This window comes from Jaculus jaculus, chromosome 7, assembly GCF_020740685.1.
Source record: "Jaculus jaculus isolate mJacJac1 chromosome 7, mJacJac1.mat.Y.cur, whole genome shotgun sequence".
NCBI classification, from domain to species: domain Eukaryota; kingdom Metazoa; phylum Chordata; class Mammalia; order Rodentia; family Dipodidae; genus Jaculus; species Jaculus jaculus.
The window spans coordinates 39,822,499-39,844,219 of NC_059108.1; the positions used below are offsets into that span (position 1 = coordinate 39,822,499).

A 21,721-nucleotide genomic window follows, 5' to 3' on the forward strand; every position below is an offset into this window, starting at 1 on the left:
ACTATCCAGTTATCTGACTACCACATCACATACACATGAAAAGAATGGGCTCTGAGAGTAGCTAAGCACATTGTTCAAGATTACACAGCAGGAGGCTAGACAAATGGCTTAGTGATTAAAGATACTTGCTCACAAAGCCTGATGGCCCAGGTTCAGTTCCCCAGTACCCACATAAAAACAGATGCATAGACTTCCAGTTAAGATGGTGGCATAGGGACCATGCCAAAGCAACCTAGGTGAGAAAAAGCACAACAGCAAAATACACTTTCTTACTAAAAAGTGTAGGTGTACAAGAAATTATCAACCGTAGGAGAGATCCAGGGCATCTAGAGGCCACAGAAGCAGGCAGAAGTGGCTCCAGCAGCAGTGGCATCAGGTTGCTGCAGCCGCTAGGCTCAGCCTTAGCCACAGGAAAAGCCAGGTGAGGGGGTTTTCCACTCGCACCAGCCTCCTCGTAAACTCAAGAAATGTGAAGGGGAGGACGGCAGGGGCCAGCAGAGCAACTCATGAGGAAGACAAGCGTGAGAACCAGCAGGAGAACTTCAGCCACCATCCACCTCGTTTCTCCACTCCCGCCCCCAGCAGTGTCATCAAGCACCAGAAAGAGACCTGGGGAAGGGAACTCACCTACCCAACACCTGGCACAGGCTGTCAGAACAGAGACCCACCAACCCAGCCAGCCTACCTGAGCCCCCAGCACAGCAAAGAGGGACCCAAGCAGGTGCGGAGCATAAATGAGACCAAAGCCATCCCAAAACGTAACTGGACTTAAAACCAGGTCACTACCCACCAAAATAGCCTGGTATATAGGCTTGTGATGGAAGTGCTAATAGCACCATCCATGTCAGGGTAAATTATATGTTAAATCAGATGAATGGTCAGATTTGCCATTCTTTGTTTTTCTTTTCTTTTCTTTTTTTTTGTTTTTCGAGGTAGGGTCTCCCTCTAGCCCAGGCTGGCCTGGAATTTACTATGGAGTCTCAGGGTGGCCTCGAACTCATGGCAATCCGCTGACCTCTGCCTCCTGAGTGCTGGGATTAAAGGCGTGCGCCACCACGCCCAGTTTGCCATTCTTAAATAAGCTGTATTTTGGGCTTGTCATTTGTTGCTTCCTGATTTATAGTGCCTTTGTCCCTTCTCTTGTTCATTGGGGCAGGGTCTCACTCAGTCACCAGCTGACCTTGGAACCCTCTGCAAACCAGAAATCTTAGCTTCCCAGTTGACAGGATTAAGGCTATGGGGCAACATACATCCTTAGAGACTTTGACTTTGTTAGAGGATCTGTTTCTCGTAATACATACTGCTGCATAAATATTCTGAGCTGGATTTCATTGACTGTGTATATAGTTCAGTGAAATTTTAGAATGTGCCTGTATTTTGTTCCACCCAGCCTACTAGAATACTTTCATAGCAGGCAAACCTAACACCTAGGGTTACTTTTGTGGTTACTCTGAGAGAATTTTAAGAGCCACTCCTAGCACTTTAAGCTCCTACCCTGAAGATATGCAATGTCAGATTGATTGATACATCTAACAATATTACAGATAATTAGAAAACCCAAGCATTAAATTAATCCAAGATGCAGAAATCTCTACATTATAATACAAGAAACACAAAAGGTCAAGACAATATAAATCCACCAAGAATTATAAATCCCATCAGAAATGACCTCCAGTGAGACTGACTTAGAGGAAATTCCTGAGAAAGATTTCAAAAGAATTTATATTCAAAAGAATATAAATATGCTCAAATAAATCAAAGAAGACTCAGGAAACCAATTTAATGAAATAAGGAGGTCAATACAAGACATAAATAAGGAAATAGAAATGATAAAGAAGGGCTGGAGTGATGGCTTAATGGATAAGGCGCATGCCTATGAAGCCTAAGGACCCAGGTTTGATTCCCCACATCCCATGTAAGCCAGATGCACATGATAGCATATGCATCTGGAGTTCATTTGCAATGGCTAGAGGCCCTGACATGCCCATTCATTCTCTCTCTCTCTTTCATAATAAATAAATAAAAATAAATCTTTTTTTAAAAAAGAAATGACCGTGAGTTAGAGGCCACCCTGAAACTATACATAGTGAATTCCAGGTCAGCCTGGGCCAGAGTGAGACCCTACCCCGAAAAACCAAAATAATAATAATAATAATAATAATATGAATAAAAAAAGAAATGATTAAAAAAATGAGCCAATACTAGCAATAAAAAACAAAATATGTCAAATAAAAACTCTATAGAAAGTCTCCCAGTGGGATGGATGAAGGAGAGAACAGAATATCTAAACTAGAAGACCAGGTGGCAGATCTAATACAGCCCAACAAAGAGGAAGACTAACAGGAAGGTATGAATGGGAATCTCAAGATATTCGGGACACTATGAAAAGATCAAACATAAGAATTCAGTGTATAGTGGAAGGAGAAGAATTTGACTCCAAAGGCATAGTAGGCATTTTCAAAACACTCAAGTGAGAAATTGCAGAAGATACTAGGAAATGGAAAGACATCCCTTATTCAGAAGAGTCAATATTGTGAAAATGGCATTCTTACCAAAAGCAATCTATACATTTAATGCAGTCCCATCAAAGTTCCTATGGCATGTCTCATGAAAACAGAAAAAATAATCCAAAAATTCATGTGGAAGCACAAAAAAAACTTCAAATACCTAAAACAATTTTGAGCAACAAAAAGAAGGCTGGTATTACAGCCATTGTGAAAATTAGTGTGGAGGTTCCTGAGAAAGCTAAAAATAGATCTACCATATGACCCAGCTATACCAGTCCCAGGCATAAATCCTGAGGACTCATGAGGACCTTAGAGATACTTGCTCAGCCATGTTTATTGCCACTCTGTTCACAATAGCTTGGAAATGGAACCAGCCTAGATGTCCCTAACTGATGAGTGGATAATGAAGATGTGGCACATTTATACAATGTAGGTCTACTCAGAGGTAAAGAAAAATGAAATTGTTAAATTGGCAGGGAAATGAATGGATCTGGAAAGTATTATACTTAATGAGGTAACCCAGGCCCAGAAAGCCAAATGTCACATGTTCTTATATGTGGATCCTAGCTACAAATGATTGGACTTCTATATGAGTAGGAAGAAAACTCAGTAAATGTGGTCAGTAAACTAGGAAGGGGATATAAAGGGAATATAAAGGAATGGAGGGGGTACTTAATAGGATGGTATTGTATATATGTAAGTAGAAGAACAGATTAATGGGGATGAAAAGACCTAAGTGAAGTCAGGGGAAGAGATTGAGTAAAGGAAAGGTGGGGGAGGGCTAATCAAAATCTAATATGATATAAATAAGTCATATGGAAACCTACTTTTTTGGACAATGGAACACCCAGAAACCATAGATCATTACTAGAATATTTTCAGTGCCAGCAATGGGATACCCAACATTATTGGCCATGGCTAAGTGTTGCAGTCAGGTTCACATTGCTGGCAGAAATCATTCAACCAAGAGCAGCTTGTGAGAAAAGAAAAATTTACTTTGGTTTACACACCTGAGGGGGAGCTCCACGATGGCATGAGCAGAAGGTGGACACCACCTCGTGGGCAACATCAGGTAGAACAACAGGGACAGGAGACTGTGCCAAACACTGGTATGGAGAAACTGGCTATAGCACCCAAAAGCCCGCCCCCAACAATACACCGCCTCTAGGAGACTTTAATTTCCAATTGCCATCAGCTGGGGAGACTAGCATTCAGAAGACCTAAGTTTATGGGGAGCACCTGAATCAAACTATCACACCGAGGCTCTTGGTTTCCCACCAGGTATAGATGGTAAGACCCTGTTGATGAAGACTCCACATACTTGGGCTGCAAGGTCACTAAGAAATCATGCTGGCCGGGTTTGGTGGCACATGCCTTTAATCCCAGCACTCAGGAGGCAGAGGCAGGAGGATTGCCATGAATTCAAGGCCACCCTGAGACTCCATAGTGAATTCCAGGTCAGCCTGGGCTAGAGTGAGACCCTATCTTGAAAAGCAAAACAAAAAAAAAAAAAAAAGAAAGAAAGAAATCATGCTGGATCTGAGCTGAAAAGCTCCTCCATGTAGACCAGCTGACAGAAAGCTGGAAAAAAGCTACAATGAATGCAGCTCAATGGGAAAGAGAGAAATCACCAGTGAAGATACTCATCAGTGGACACTGCAAGCCTTAAATTTGGCCAGCCAGACCAAATGAGCCAACAAGTGCAATAGTGGCATGTCTGTTATGGAGGAAACCAACCACTCTCTAACTGGACTAGAAGCCCACTCTGTGGGAGGGATTATATCCCTGATACTGAAAACTTACAACAGGGGTAGACATGAGCCCTAGGGGTTTAACGTCTGCTGCTATCTGGCTAAATATATATACTATATTCACCAAACTGCCCACTAAGCACTTCTCTTAATGTTCATACCCATATATTAATGCTACTCTCCCTTTTGGTTAGAGGAGCTTCTCTTTTCAGATGGCAGTGACCTTGGGATGACTCAGAAGGCACCATAGTGCTGAGAAGTGATGGAGGAGTGTTCAGTGCTGAAATTTCTCTCTCACACTTTCCAAGGCTCAGGGTCTATTGCAGAAGAGGTGGTCACGGAAAGAATGTAAGAGCCAAAGGAAGGGTAGGCCTCCTTATAACATGTTCCTCCAGACACAAAATGGCCTGGATATCCATGACCTCACAGTGCCTGACACTACCTACACAAGACCATCATAGTAGGAGGAAAAGATGATGACATCAAAATAAAAGGGAGGGCTGGAGAGATGGCTTAGCGGTTAAGCGCTTGCCTGTGAAGCCTAAGGACCCCAGTTCGAGGTTCAGTTCCCCAGGTCCCATGTTAGCCAGATGCACAAGGCGGCGCATGCGTCTGGAGTTCGTTTGCAGAGGCTGGAAGCCCTGGCACGCCCATTCTCTCTCTCTCCCTCTATCTGTCTTTCTCTCTGTGTCTGTCGCTCTCAAATAAATAAATAAATAAAAATTTAAAAAAATAAAAAATAAAAGGGAGACTGATTGAGAGAGGGAAGTGGTAAGATCAAGAGTAGAGTTTCGGGCTGGAGAGATGGCTTAGTGGTTAAGGCACATGCCTACAAAGGCTAAGGACTCAGGTTCACATCTCCAGGTCCCATGTAAGCCGGATGCACATGGTGGCACATGTGTCTGGAGTTCGTTTGCAGTGGCTAGAGGCCCTGGTGCACCCATTCTCTCTCTCTCCCCTTCCCTCTCTGTCTCTAATAAATAAAAACAAATCTTAAAAAGTTTTAAAAATTAAAAAAAAAAAGAGTAGAGTTTCAAAGGGGAGAGTGGGGAGGGAGGGAACTACCATGGGTTATTGTCTACAGTTATGGAAATTGTCAATTAAAAAAAAACAGATGCACAAAGACACAGACACTCCAGACACATGTGCCTGGAGTTTGATTGCAGTGGCAAGAGGCCAGTCCTGGCACACTTCTCATTCTCTCTTTTCTTCTTCTCCTGGCTCACTCTCTCTGTCTCTCTCAAATAAAAAATAAATATTTTTTTAAATAAAAGATCACATATCTAAGAGGTTGTTGAGCTTGAATTTGAATATAGGGAGGCTGACTTTAGACTCTGCATTCTTAAGCCCTATGCTCTCTCTAAAAATAGACAAAAGTCCTAAGACAAAATTTAAAGAAAAAACTGAAATGTCTAAGAGGTACAGGTCATGGTGTAAACATGTAACTAACTGAAGTGCATACTTTGTTGTTGGTAGCTTTTGCTTTTTGTTGTTGTTTGTGTGTATATAATGTGTGCATGTTCATATGTGGTGGGCATGTCTGTATGCATGTATATAATGGCCAAAGGTCATCAGATGTTGCAGTTAACTTCTCAGTCCTAGTGGACAGTATCTGATGAAAAGCAGCTTGTGGGTTTTTTGTTGTTGTTTTGTTTATTTGTTTGTTTGTTTTTCGAAGATAGGGTCTCACTCTAGCCTGGGCTGACCTGGAACTCACAGTGATCCTCCTGCCTCTTCCTCCTGAGTGCTGGCAATAAAGGAATGCGCCACCACACCCAGCAAGGATGAGAATTTAATTAGGGCAACAGTAGTTTCATTGGAAGACTTTGAACAAAGGCTAAATTAGGCCATTGAACAAAATGCATTTTCAGAAATTGACCTTGTTGAAATGGAATCTCTGTTGGTCTCTATACAGAGGTTAAAGGATGAAGCAAGAGATTTAAGGCAAGAGCTAGCTGTTAGGAACAAGAGCAGGAAGTAACCCGAAAGTCAGCTCCCAGTTCTCTGACTCTGGACAGTGAGAAGATGGATTTTGCTGTCTAGGCCTCACTCCCCTTGCCAGCAATTCCTGTTGGCAAAGGAACAGAAAACAGTTTTCCTTCACCAAAAGCTATACCAAATGGTTTTGGAACCAGTCCACTAACTCCTTCTGCTAGAATATCAGCACTAAACATCGTGGGGGATCTCTTACAGAAAATAGGGGCTTTAGAATCCAAATTAGCAGCTTGCAGGAATTTTGCAAAGGACTAAGCATCATGAAAGTCCTTTATTTCAGGGAATGTTAACTGCAGGGTGATGAATAGCAATGGCACAAAGTTCTCCCCGTCAGGGCACAAGTTCTTCTTTGACAAAGGGGCAGTAAGCAAAAGGCTTTGACCCCACTCCTCCTCCTCCTGCTCTCGGTGCCTCACGCCCATCGTTCACACCAGGTACGCTGCCTGTCAGTGTGTGAGTGCCCAGCCTCCAGGTGGGAGTCTCAGCCCAGGACAACTATGCCTCACCCCTTGGTGCCTGTGCCCCTCCACTGACAGAGGGCAGGCTGCATGCAGTGGCAGCTGCTGGGCATTGCCCAGCCCCAGGGCTCTGCACAGTAGCAATACGGGCTATTTTCTCTTCTTGCCATAGTGCCGTTGGTTTCACATGATTGTACTTTTTTGTTGTTGTTTATTTTTATTTATTTATTTATTTATTTATTTGAGAGGGACAGATAGAGAAAGAGAGAATGGGCATGCCAGAGCCTTCAGCCACTGCAAACAAACTCCAGATGTGTGTGCCCCCTTGTGCATCTGACTAATGTGAGTCCTGAGGAATCAAGCCTCGAACTGGGGTCCTTAGGCTTCACAGGCAAGTGCTTAACCGCTAAGCCATCTCTCCAGCCCTCACATCATTGCACTTTTATGTGTTACAAATGATACATACATGTATTGCTCAATCACTGGATGTGGAAGTACTCATTCATCACACCTGCCTCATAGCCCCGTTTGCTGTGCTGATATTGTGTTTAGGACATTGCAGACCTTCTAGAAGTTGTCCCTCAATCAGGTTGACGTGTACCCTTCTACGCTCCCACCCAAGCATCTTCATTACTTACAATCATGTGTCTCTCGTCTTCACCCCTACAGTTCAGATCTGTTTCTGACAAGAAGTCAGGAAGGTCCTTCAATGAGGGACTTGCACCCTCTGACTTTGAAAGCAGTTACCATTCATTCCATAGACTTGCCTCCCAAAGCAGTGAATGCCTGTCTGAGCCCCAGGTGGCAGGAGCCTCTGGGGCCTGGGCATTCAGGGCCGAGCCTCTGCTCTGCCCTTTCCTTCATGTGCCTTGGACTCAGAGGCAGGTGGCAACCTCCTCTGTAGCTTTCTGATCCCTCAGTTCAATGACATCTCAGAGCCTTTTTGTTTTCTCCTCTGAAGGTCCGTCCAGTTGCATTGGGAAGAGTTGAGGGACCTGATTCCAGGGCTGGCGCTGGCTCCTGGAGGCAGACTGGCCAGGGTTGTCCCTTGCATCCTTTAATTACTCTCATGCTGTGCCTGCTTGTTTACGTGTGTTTCATTGTATGTAGGTTTGTAAACATAAGATATTTGTATATAACTTGGGCTTTGTAGCTTTTATTTGTTCAGACTCACATGTCATGTTAATGACTTATGATGGTGTCCTACTCTGGGCAGCTGGATAGGATCATCATGTGGTTAAAAGAAAATACTTGCCCTCTAAAAAAATCTTTTGATGTGGAAACACTTAAGTTTTACAGAAAATTTTTTAAAAAGCAGCTTATGGGAGGAAAGGGTTTATTTTGGCTTATGGACTCGAGGAGAAGCTCCATAATGGCAGGGGAAATGTGTGAGCAGAGGCTGGACATCACCTCTTAGCCAACATTAGGTGGATAACAGCAACAGGGTAGTATGTCAAACACTGCAAGTGGAAGTTGCCTATAACACCCGTATCCCCCAACAGCACACCTCCTAATGCTCCAGTTCTCAAATTGCCACCAGCCAGGGGCCTTGACTTGCATTGTGTCTTGCTGAGACACTGATGATGAATCTTGGACATGCTAGGTGAGTACACCACCACTAAGTTACACATAACCTAGCCCTTGATGTGTTTTTTAAATTAAGGTTTTTTTTTAATTATTTATTTATTTATTTGAGAGCGACAGACACAGAGAGAAAGACAGATAGAGGGAGAGAGAGAATGGGTGCGCCAGGGCTTCCAGCCTCTGCAAACGAACTCCAGACGCGTGCGCCCCCTTGTGCATCTGGCTAACGTGGGACCTGAGGAACCAAGCCTCGAACTGGGGTCCTTAGGCTTCACAGGCAAGCGCTTAACCGCTAAGCCATCTCTCCAGCCCTAAATTAAGTATTTTTATCTATTTATTTGTGAGCAGAGAATAGATGCATCAGGGCCTCTTGCCACTGCAAACAAACTCCAGATGCATGTGCCACTTTGTGCATTTGACTTTTAACTTGGGCTTTTAGGTTTCACAAGCAAGCACCTTTAGCTGTGAGCCATCTCTCCAGCCCAGCCCTTGGTTTTTTTTGCAGTATGGGTATGCATGTCCATATGTGTTTTTGCATATAGAGGCCTGCATTATAAAATCCAGACTGGCCTAAAACTCACCATCCTCCTGTCTCAGACCCCAGACTGCTAGAATTAAAGGCATGCTTTCCCCCCTCCCACCACCTACCATCTTCCAAGTTTGTGTCTTACTGTGCAGCCCAGGCTAGCCTGGAACTAAGATCATTTTGCCTTAGCCTCCAAGTGGAGAATATCAAACATGCACCACCACGCACAGCTTCACTGAAGTTTCTAGATGCAGTTATGGATTATCACTTCTAGGATGTCCCAAATAACTCTGTATTTCAGATTCCTGGAGAAAGCAGTTGAGTGCCCTTGATTGGGCCATGTGATTAGCCCCGGGTCACTTAATCAACTTGGAGAAGACAGAAGGGCATATAGAAGTGACAGCTACTGTGCACATTCCAATCTCAGAGGGGGCTATCGTATTTCCAGAGAAAGGATAATTATCATTAGGGGCCACCTCAGTCATCAATGGCTAAGCCTTGACTGAGTTCAGAACATGTTAGAATTGTTAGAATTTTAAACATGAAGGTGACAACATTGTTCTAGCAGGTTTTATGGAAAAAAATAAAGAGATTATAAAGCAGATGGCTTATCTTTTCATTTTAAAAGGAGAATAACCAATTTGGCAGTATCTAATATAACTTTAGTTTATTTGTTTATTCATTTATTCTTTGGAGTATATGATATGCATAAATATGGGTACATGTGTTCGTGTGTGTGTGTGTGTGTGTGTGTGTGTGTGTGTATGTACACATATGCATGTAGAGCCAAAGGTTGGCATCAAGTGTTTTCCTTAGTCACTCTCCACCATATTCTTTGAGACAGGATCTTCTTGCTAACCCTAGAGCTCATTGTTTCAGCTAGACAAGCTAGCCAGCAAACTCCAGTGAGTCCCTCTTTCTCCATTTCCTGAGAGCTACTGAGGTTAGAGGCATGCACCACTGCACTCAGCATATTCATGAGGATCCAAACTCAGGTCCTCATGCTTACATGGCAAGTTTTGTTTGTTTTTTTTTACCAACCAAACCATCTTCTCAATCCTTGTTATTTTATTTACTTATTTGTTTGGCTTTAAATATTTTAATTATTTGCATGCAGAGAGGTACTTGGAAGAAGAGGAAGAGAAAGAGGGAGAATGGGCACACCAGGGCTTCTGCAAGCAAACTCCAGATTCATGTGCTACTTTATGCATCTGAGTTCGCATGGGTGCTGGGAAATTGAACCCGGGCTGTCAGGCTTTGCAAGCAAGCATCTTTAACCTCTGAGCTATTGCAATAGGCCCTGTTTGGCTTTTTTAGTTTTTTTGAGATAGGGTCTCATCTTCTAGCCCAGACTGACCTGGAATTCGCTATGTAGTCTCAGGGTGGCCTCGAACTCACAGCAATCCACCTACTTCTACCTCTCTAGTGCTGGGATTAAAGGTGTGCACCACCATGCTCAGCTGGCTTTTTAAAAAAACATTTTATTTATTTATTGGAGAGAGAGATAGAGGCAGAGAGATTAGGTGTGCCAGTACCTCTAGCCACTGCAAATGAACTTTGAATGCATACAGTACTTAGTACATGTGGCTTTACATGGCCACTGGGGAATAGAACCCTGGCCAGCAGGATTTGCAAGCAAGTGCCTTTAACCATCTCTCCAGCCCCTTCATTTTATAGTGTGTTGTGTGCTCCTCCTTTCCTGAGGGTCTGCAGGTATCATCTGAACGCCTCTGTCTTCTTGAAGCTGAACCACAAACCAGAACCAGAGTACACACCAGTGAGAGAGCGGCCCAACTTGCTTAAGTCCCTGGCTTAACTCCCCGATCATCCCCTTGTCACCCTCCGCAAAACACAGCTAAGCAAAACATCAGCTAAAGAAATGTAAACTAGCCTGGGCTAGAGTGAGACCTTACCTCAAGAAAACAAAAGCAAGTAAATAAATGAATAAAAATGTATCCACAGGAAGGAGGAAGGAAGAAGAAGAAGAGGAGGAGGAGGAGAAGGAAGAAGAAGAAAAAAAATAGGGAATCTAGGGGCTGGAAAGATTGCTTAGTGGTTAATGTGCTTGCCTGCAAAGCCAAAGGATCCGGGTTTTATTCTCTAGGACCCATGTAAGCCAGATGCACAAGGTACACAAGTGTTTGGAGTTTGTTTGCAGTGGCTGGAGGCCCTGACACGCCCATTCTCTGTCAAATAAATACAATTTTTTTAAAAAAGAAATGGGAACCTAGGGCTGCAGAAATGTATTAGCAACTAAAGGTTCTTGTGTGAAAAGCCTGTCAGCCCAGGATTCAATTCCACAGTACTCATGTGTGGTAGTTTGAACAGATGGGCCCCAATATATTCAGTGTTTTATTAGTTTGTACTTTGCATCTGCAGCCACCTGGCTGGAGGCAGTGTCACTGGGAGGATCTTAAGGTGTGGTGGTGGGTTTGGGATTTCAATCTAAAGATATGCAAAGTGTGCCTAGCTGGAGTTCCTGAAGTGTGCTGTGCTGTGTAGCTTTTAGGCTTGTGCTTCTCTCTGTGTGTGTTTGGTCCTGTGAAAGCAGGCCATCTTTTTCTGCCATTATGGAACTTCCCCTGGATCTGTAAGCTTCAATAAATACCTTCCTCCATTTAAAAAAACAAAAAAAATGTATCCACAAATAGCCGGGCATGGTGGCGCACCCCTTTAATCCTAGCACTCGGGGGGCAGGGGTAGGAGGATCACTGTGAGTTCTAGGCCACCCTGAGACTACATAGTGAATTCCAGGTCAGCCTGAGCTAGAGTGAGACCCTACCTCAAAAAAACAAACAAAAAAAATATATCCAAAAAGAAAGAAAGATATGCCCAAATCCATGTAGCAAATTAATGCAGACAACAGCCAGAAGCCATGCCTCCATCCTCTTGGAAGAGTATAGCCACACTGCTATGCATATGTATATGACTGACTTCCTTCTTTTTTGTTTGTTTGTTTTTGGTTTTTTGAGGTAGGGTTTCACCCTGTCCTAGGCTGACCTGGAATTAACTATGTATTCTCAGGGTGGCGTCGAACTCACCGCGATCCTCCTACCTCTGCCTCCCAAGTGTTGGAATTAAAGGCATGCGCCACCACGCCTAGCTATATGACTGATTTTCTAATGGGAAGAGTGATTAAAGTTACTTTAAGTTGTTGGATGAAGAAAATAAATTGTGGCAGCTCTATAGGTTAAATTACTTATTTAAGAATGATTATAATTTGTTTCTGACATAATTTAATATGACTGAACAAGTTATTAGAAATGTAATGTAGTCACATAATCAAATAAAAATTAGTATAAATTATATAAGTGCTGAGCTCATAAGAAACAGAAACAAGCTCTATATTTCTCTTTAATGAGAATGACAGGTACGGCCCAGCCTTTAAAAAGATTGGAAATGGAAGCCGGGTGTGATGGCACACACCTTTAATCCTAGCACTCAGGAGGCAGAGGTAGAAGGATCGCCATGAGTTAGAGGCCACCCTGAGAATACAGAGTGAATTCCAGGTCAGCCTGGGCTAGAGTAGAGTGAAACCCTACCTTGAAAAACCAAAGAAAGAAAACAAAGAGACTGGAATATTTAAAAATTATAGATACTAACAGCATTCTGAATTTTAAAAATTATACTGTTTATTTTCCATCTTAAATTTTATATCAATTCCCAGTCAACATGATGAAAAGTGGTTCTGTCTATATGAACATCTTTGGCCAAGTAAAAGATACTTGGCAGTTTTGCTTTTGAATCACTCAATGAGTAACAAGTAATCTGGGGCCATATGTATAATACAATTTAATCAATAAAACAAATTTATAATGTTGGGAAAAAACAGAAATAAATGTTATCCCAATTTTCCTTCTCTTTACTTTTACATTATACTGATTTCATTTGTGATTTGAATTTCTAAAAAAAAAAAAAATCCCTCTAAAAATACTATTGATTTGTGCTTTCCTGATAATTTTTTTTTGTTCATTATTTATTTATTTATTTGAGAGCGACAGACATAGAAAGACAGATAGAGGGAGGGAGAAAGAATGGGCGCGCCAGGGCCTCCAGCCACTGCAAACGAATTCCAGACACGTGCGCCCCCTGGTGCATCTGGCTAATGTGGGACCTGGGGAACCGAGCCTCAAACCGGGGTCCTTAGGCTTCACAGGCAAGCGCTAAGCCATCTCTCCAGCCCGATAATTTTTTTTTTTTATTTATTTGCAAGGAGAAAGAGAGGAAGAAAAAGAGAACATGCCAGGGCCTCCCACCACCATAAACAAACTTCAGGCTCATGTGCCATTCTGTGCATCTGGCTTTTATGTGGGCACTGGGGAATCAAAGCCAGGACACAGGCTTTGGTAGCATGCACCTTTGACTGCTGAGCCATCTCCCCACCCCAAGAATATCTTTTATAGGAGATAAAAGATGTTGTGTTAGTACCTTGAAAGCACTTTTAATTTAATAAAATGAAAGGAAATACATACGACAAATAATATATGCACTAAATTTGAGGCTGAGGGAGATTGGGGAAATCTCTGTAGGAAACACTAGTCTTTAATTGTCACTGCCTTATGCCATCCCTGTTAGGATGAAGGCTCTTCCTTGGCATGTGCCCTGTCAGATGCCCTGCCACAGTGTGCCCTCTGTTGTTCTATTCATTCCCTTGAAGTTCTAAACATTGCCAGTGAATGGGACTGTCAAGCCTCCTGGTGGAAAAGAATTTGTCTTGGAATTTCCAGTTCTCTTATAACTCCACTAAATGTTCTGCTTTTGGATTCATTTGATATGATGTATACCTGCAACTACTGTGTGATTCTTTCCCAGTGACTTCCCAGTAGCAGCTCTACCATAGTCCTAGACTGTAGCCATTCGCCCTAGACAAAGAGAAGCCTCCGTTATTCTCACCATGGGTTGCACTAAGCCAGATGAAGCGAGAGTGGCAAGTGGCCTTGCAGTGTCAGTGGCTCACCAGACGGAAGTCTGCTTCTCATCCTCTCATTCGCTTGTCACAGCCACACCCTCTGCACTCTGAGACCAAGGCTGACAAAGCAAGGGCAACCTGGGACAGAAAACTGACATTTTGCTTTCTGTTTTGGTACTGGGTTTGCTTTTTGTTTGTTTGTTTTTGCGTGTGTTTGTGTGTGTGTGTGTGTGTGTGTGTGTGTGTGTGTGTGTGTGTGTGTTTGAGACAGGGTCTTACAGGGTAGCCCTGCAGGGCCTCAAACTGAGTTCCTTTTTAAATTATTTTTATTTATTTATTTAAGAGAGAAACAGAGGCAGACAGAGGAGGGGAGTGAAATGGGCACGCCAGGGCCTTCTGCCACTGCATATGAATTCCAGACACTTTATGCATCTGGCTTTTTGTGCCGTTAGCCACTGAGCCCTCTCTCCAGCCCTCTCGGGAGTTCTTAAGATGGACTTCAGTAGCCCTCCAAAAAAATCTGTGGATTTAATTCAAGATCCATGAAGACTAGGAGTTTGGAAAGAGAAATAATTTTATATTTATTTTCAGAATAAGGGCTTCCATCATAGTCTTATTTATGCATTTAAAACCAACATTCAGAATACTCACCAGGCTCCAATGGACTGTGGAACAAAAAAGTTCATAGCATAGCAGAGATTAAAAATGGAATCCTGTTTCTAGTGATAGGCTGTATGGGTTACCACAATTATTTTGTTAGACAAAGAAAATTGATGCTTTAGGGAGTCTGTGGGCTTTGATAGATGGCTGGAAAATTGCATTCCACCTCAGCAAAAAAGCTTTTTAATCAAAATCTAACCGAATTTCCTAGTAGTCCTATGAACCTGGGCAATCAATTAATACCTAAGCTTCCTTTTTTTTGAAGGTAGGATCTCACTCTAGCCCAGGCTGACCTGGAACTCTCTGTAATTCCAAGATGGCACCACACTTATTGCAGTTCTCCTACCTCTGCCTCGTAAGTGCTCCATGTTCTTATCTGTAAGACAAGCTAAACTTGGTGAATGTTAAATGAGATGCTATATTTTAAAATAATAATATCTGGAACATAGTAGGTTGTGGATCGTATGCTAATCCACACACTGGCATGTCAGGTGTGGTAGTGCACACCTTTAATCCCAGCACTTGAGAGGCAGTGGTAGGAGGAGCACTGTGAAGTCGAGTCCAGTCTGAGATGATATAGTGAATTTCAGGTCAGCCTGAGCTAGACTGAGACCCTAACCTCGAAAAAAAAAATAGATAAATTAATAAATATGCTAGGGGAATCACATGAAAAGACTTGCTAATACAATTTTGGGGGATATTTAGGATTTATTGTTAGGTCTCTATATACCTAGATTGGTCAGGAAGCAGAGTAAACAAGATACTTACTATGCTCTGACATTCTTTTTCACAGGAAACAGAGCTTTGCCCCTCTATACCCATTTGACCTTCCCATCCCGCAACCTTGGCTACACATCTTGCCATCTATGTGGAGCCTACGAGAGCTCCCCGTGGGTCGTCACAGCCTCTTGTTACTTAGTCAGAGAGCGTTTCCCTCCGGCAGTGCTCTCCAGGCTCATCTCACATGCGGCCTGCGCAGCTTGCTTTCTAGAGGAGAGGAGACTCTCCTGGAACAAATTGGCACTTACAGCGCCCAGGCAGTGGGCACTAGCCCACCCAACACTGAACTTCACTAATGACTCAGGTCCCATATTTTCAAGCGATCTCCAATAATTCACAGGTTAAGATCTGCTTATCCTCCTCCTTTGCTAGCACGCATTACCCATGATCCCTTCAGAAACTAATGCCTGTCTTCCAACTCCAAATCACCCAATACTCAGCTTTCTTGTATTCCAATTTAATTCAGCATTGTCTGGTATATTATCTAGGTTGTCAGTGGACTGTCATTTCTCCCAGGCTGGCTGTGCCTGAAGCAGTTTCAGAGCTAAATGATGAGCCCTGGAAGAGAGTTTGTAATGAAAATGGAGGCACCAGTGTGCTCTTTGTAATCACTTCTTTAATCCTCCACCTGCCATGCCGGGAGATGATCATAATTATCAGAGCAGAGAACTGAACTCCTGTACCGCAGCAGAAAGAAAGAATGAGCTCTATGGGAGGGCAGGTGACAGACTCCGCTCTCCAGTGGGGCGGGGGACAGTTATTTTGGAAAACTTTGACACGAAATCTGATGTATTTGTATAACCTTTTCATGTGGAATTGTGCACCAGTCAGAGAAGGGGTTTTGGTTTTTCTTCATTAAAAGCTTATTAAATGAAGAAATAGGACAGTGGTTTTGCTTGGGTAGATGGGGGTCAGAGAGGCGGGTGTGATCTCCTCAGGATATTAATGTCTGCCTTCAGCCAGGGGAAATGAGCCGTCACTTGAGTTAGAGGCAGCTTTATGTGCTCATCACTAGGGATTCCCATATGTCCAGGGAGCTGCAGCAGTGAAAAATGGCCGAGCTCAGTGGTGGAGTGCAGAGGGCTCTCATTGGAATTCATGTCAGGAAGCCAGCTCGGTCTGCCCAGAGCAAGTCTGTTTAATGTTGATCCCCTATCCATCTGATAAACCGAATTGATACAGGCATTCCCTCCAAGGGCTGCCCTGACAGTGACAGCAGTAGCACCCAGATGTCTTGTTAGGCTTTCATGGTGTAGTTCAAGTGTTTTTAACCCCTTTTGTGACACCCTAGCCCAAAAAGACTGATAGACTTGGATAAGCATAGCTAGCTGGGCTTTATCCATTTTTCAAATAGAAAAGAGCTCAACATTAACTCTTTCCAGAAACCAGATGCTAGTATTTAGCTGCCTCCCCCTTTCCCATAAGCATCTGGGTGACCTTAGGATAACTAGGTGTTGAGAATGTCATGTTTGTGTTTAAATTATCCAAAATAATAGCTTTAAAAAATATTCTTGTAGCTGGGCGTGGTGGCGCACACCTTTAATCCCAGCACTCGGGAGGTAGAGGTAGGAGGATCACCATGAGTTTGAGGCCACCCTGAGACTACATAATAAATTCCAGGTCAGCCTGGGCTAGAGTGAGACCCTACCTTGAAAAACCAAAGGAAAAAAAAATTCTTGGAGCCAGACATGGTGCCGCACACCTGTAATCCCAGCACTCAGGAGGCAGAGGTAGCAGGATCTCTGTGAGTTTGAGGCCAACCTGAGATGACATCGTGAATTCCAGGTAGCCTGATCTAGATTGAGACCCTACCTCAAAGGAACCAAAAGAATAAAATAAAATTCTTGGGGCTACAAAGATGGTTCAGTGGTTAAAAGTGCTTATAAATCCTGATAGCTCAAGTTTGGTTCCCCAATAGCTAGATAGAAAAGCTAGATGCAAAAAGGGGCACAGCCATTCTCTCTGTCTCTCTACTTGAAAATAAATAAATTGGTTTTATAAAACTGAAAAAAGGGCCTGGAGAGATGGTTTAGCAGTTGAAGGCGATTGCCTGTAAAGCCAAAGGACCTTGGTTTGATGACCCAGGACACACATAAAGTCAGATGCACAAGGGGGGTGCATGCATCTGGAGTTTGCTTACAGTGGCTGGAGGCCCTGGCGCACCAATTCTCTTTCTCTCGTTCTCTCGCTCTCTTGCTCTTTCTCTCTCCCTCCCTCTCTTTTTCTTTGTCAAGTAAATAAATAAAAATAAATATTTGTTAAAAAACTGAATAAAAGGGGTCACAGTCTGGAGTTTGTTTGCAGTGGCAGGAGGCCCTGGCATGCCCATTAATTCTCTCTCTCTCCTTCCCTCCCTTTTTCTTCTCTCTGTCTCTTTCTCCCTATCCCCAAATAAATATTCTTTAGCAATTAAGTTGACTACCATCAATCCCACTGAGGAGGGCCCTCAGTGGAATGGGAGCAGGGGAGCAAGGAGATGGTACCAACACATTATGTGTCCATACAAAGTTTCTACTGAATAAAAAAAATTAAGTTGCCTCACTTATTTATAATCTATTAGCTTCACAGATATACTTACTGATCTCCAAGCAGAACTTTACGATATTTGTGCATAAATAGACATGATACTACAAATTTCTTCTTGGTCAGCCAACCTTTAGTGATTAGTCTGTGATGCCTCCTTGCTGAGTCCTGGCATCCCTCTGCTCTTTAAAGTAGTACTGCCACCACTTGAGACAGCTCGCATCTTTGGAGATAAGTTGACAGCTATGGAGGTCATTAATTACAGAACACGTCAATGCTGAGCTTCATTTGGAAATCAATCGACATAGGAGAGGAAAAAGTATAAGTCTATGTTAAGCCATGATTATTTGACAGTCACATTTTAGCCATCTGCCAGTAGTTTAAACGTATGGGGTGGTGGTTTGATTCAGGTGTCCCTCATAAACTGAGGTGTTCTGAATGTTAAGTTCCCAGCTGATGGAGATTTAGGAATTAATCCCTCCAGGAGGCAGTGTATTATTAGGGGCAGGCTTATGGGTGTTGTAGCCAGTTTCCCCTTGCCAGTGTTTGCACACTCTCCTATTGCTAGTTTCCACCTGATGTTGGCCAGGGGGTGATGTCCACCCTCCTCCATTCATGCCATCATTTTCCTCTGCCATCATGGATCCTCCCCTCGAGTCTGTAAGCCAAAATAAACCTCTTTTTCCCAAAAGCTGCTCTTGGGTGATTTCTGCCAGCAGTGGGACCTGACTGCAACGGTAAGTTGGTACTGAGAGTGGTATTGCTGCTAGACACCTGAATGTGTGACTTTGGCCTTTTGGAGCTGATTTTCAGAGGAATGTAGGATTTGAAACTTTGGCCTAGGAGAGGCCTTGCAGTGCTGTAAGTACAGCTTGATAGACTATTCTGGTCAGAGCTGAAAGGCCTGAATGCAGTGAGAAATATGGACTATGAGGTTGGCTTATGAGAGTGAGAAAGAGCTTTGCTTGGACTGGGATGGAAACAGTTTGTGTGAGAGGCTTGCTGCCTGCATGGAGATCTGATGGAGCCGTGATGATGTACCGTGGGTTGCAGTGGAGACCCAGTGGAGATGCTGGGACCATGAGACAGCTGCTAAGGAAAGCTGCTAGCCCCAGATGAAGTTTTCCAGGACTGTGAGGAGCCCAGCTGGAGGGGCGGAATGGGAACTCCAGAGACTTGTTGCTGGTTAGAATTATCAGACTTAGAGATTTGTCACTGACTAAAGTTGTTGGACTTGGAACTACAGATTTTGATGTTTGCTGTGTTTTAAATCTTGTATTGATTGAATATTTCTTTGCTATGCCCAATGCCACTTGCACACTTTTGCAGTGTGAATGTGTCTTCTGTACCATTATGAGTTTTTTGGGAATTTTTTGCTATTATGGCTCAGTTAAAAGACCTTGGATTATGGGAATGTTTGAACATCATTAGTATTGATAAAAATAGGAGCACTTTTAAAGTTGGACTAAATGCATTGCATTTTACATTATGTGTGATTATCAGTTTATGGGGGCCAGGGACGGGATGTGGTGGTTTGATTCAGGTGTCCCCATAAAATTAGGTGTTCTGAATGCTAGGTTCCCAGCTGATGGAGGTTTAGGAATTAAGGCCTCTTGGAGGCAGTGTATTGTTGGAGGCAGGCTTATGGGTATTATAACCAGTGTCCCTTTGCCAGTGTTTAGCATACTCTTCTGTTGCTATTGTCTGCCTTATGTTGGCAAGGGTATAATGTCCACCCTCTGCTCATGCCATCGTTTTCCCCTGCCATCATGGAGCTACCCCCTCCAGCCTGTAAGACAAAATAAACTTTTTCCCACAAGTTGCTCTTGTTCGGGTGATTTCTGCCAGCAATGCGAACCTGACTGCAACATATGGTATATAAATTATCTAAATGTAACATGTTTGTTTTAGGAGTTTTTGTTGAAGTACTATTAAACAGATTTGTGCTACCTGATACTCTGCAGTATATATCCCATTCTTACCTCTAAATCAATCTTTGTGATGTGCCTACAACTTTAAAAAGCATAAATATTAAAAAATATGTAAGTTGCTGAGTCCAGATTTGGTGGTTCATGCCTGTAATCTCAGCACTTGGGAGGCGGATGGGGAAGATTGCCAAAAATGTTTTTGCCTCCAAAAATCAACCCATGCCATTCATTTACTAATTCATTCATTCATTCAACAACTAACAAGAGTCTTACCAGAGACTAATCTATGCACCTAAGCTCTAATAATGAAATAAAATCCAGGTGTTCCTAGAATTTACATGTTTTAATTTACTTCTTATACTTACCAACATATATATCATAGGCAGTTTTCTGAATCCCTCCCCAAGACAGATGTATGTGTCACTGTTCATCTGGCTTTACATGGGCACTGGGGAATTGAATCCAATCGTTAGGATTTGCAGGCAAGTACTTCAACCATTGAGCCATCTCTCCAGCCCCTCCCCCACATTCTTTTAAATTGCCGTTTAATGTTAAACTGCAGTAGTAAACATTTAGATTATTCCCATTTTCACCTAGTGTGGTGGTGCTACATAATGACTTCCAGGTCAGCCTGGGCTAGAGAGTGAGACCCCACCTTGAAAAACAAACAAACAAACAAAAGCCAGATACGTTGGTGTACATCTTTAATCCCAGCACTTGGGAGGCAGTTAGGAGGATCACTGTGAGTTCAAGTCCAGCCTCAAACTACATTGTGAATTCCAGGTCATTTGGGCTAGAGCGAGACCCTACCTCAAAAAACAACAAAAAAGGGGCTGGAGAGATGGCTTAGCAGTTAAGTGCTTGCCTGTGAAGCCTAAGGACCCCGGTTTGAGGCTCAATTCCCCAGGACCCACGTTAGCCAGATGCCCAAGGGGCGCATGCGTCTGGAGTTCGGTTGCAGTGGCTAGAGACCCTGGGGTGCCCATTCTCCCCCCGCTTTCTCTCTCTGTCTGTCGCTCTCAAATAAATATCAAAAAAAAAATTTTTAAAAACAAAAAAATGTTTTTATAGATTATTCCCATTTTTGCTATTATCAAACAATGTAGTATATCCTACTAAAAACAAACATGTAGCTGGTTGTGGTGGTGCATGCCTTCAATCCCAGCACTTTGGAGACAGGTAGGATTGCCATGAGTTTGAGGCCATACATAATGAACGCCAGGTCAGCCTGGGCTAGAATGAGACCCTATCTCAAAAAAAAAAAAAAAAAAAAAAGTTCATGTGTATATAAAATCTTGGTATCATTCAATAGGAAAATACAGGTGAAAGAGTATCCAATTTTAAAAATTTTTATTAGATACCATATTTTCAGTTATCACCAAGTTTTATTAATTTTAAATTCAGTAGTAAAGGGAAATTTTTCCATGGTAGTGATTGCCTTCAAGGTTCAGGCTATCCAAAGTGTATAATTAGGTAGAGGAATTGAAAACTGATGAGCTGATGAGGTTAGTTTCAAAGGCTTTCAAGTTTGACTTATTCTTGAAAATATTGATTACATACCCATGAAGCCAGGCGTGGTGATGCACGCCTTTAAGACCTGCACTTGGGAGGCAGAGGTAGGAGGATCGCCATGAATTCAAGGCCACCCTGAGATTGCATAGTGAGTTGTAGGTCAGCCTGGGCTAAAGTGGGACCCTACCTCAAAAAAACAAAAGAAAAGTGCCTCTAGGTTTCATTTGTTCTTGGAGCATCACACTGAAACTGAATCTTCATCTCTTCCTGGGTTTGAAGACCTAGTGAACTAAAAATATTATTTCATGGTTATTATCATACCTCTTTTCTAAATTGTTAGTGAAGCTGAGTATCAGTTTATGCAGGTTTGGGCCAATTTGTGTTTTTCTGGAATTACTTCTTCATGTTTTCTTTTTCTCATTTTGCTATCAAACTGCTTATCTTTTCTTAATAATTTTGTCAAGCTTGAACAATTTCCATCCATATTTTGAGCATAGATCTTTCATCTGTTATATGTATTAGTCATGTTTTACCTCTGGCTTATATTTGTCTTAATTTCTTACATTTTGCTATTAATTTTTATATGTG

General features: G+C 42.7%; 1 protein-coding gene and 1 pseudogene across 3 annotated transcripts in view; both read left to right on the forward strand.

The window, feature by feature from the left end:
- The window catches only part of Pdss2 (decaprenyl diphosphate synthase subunit 2), a 322,043-nt gene that overhangs the window by 136,642 nt on the left and 163,680 nt on the right, over positions 1-21,721 (forward strand). The window lies entirely within an intron of this gene.
- On the forward strand, positions 220-6,710 carry LOC105944164 (annotated as a pseudogene).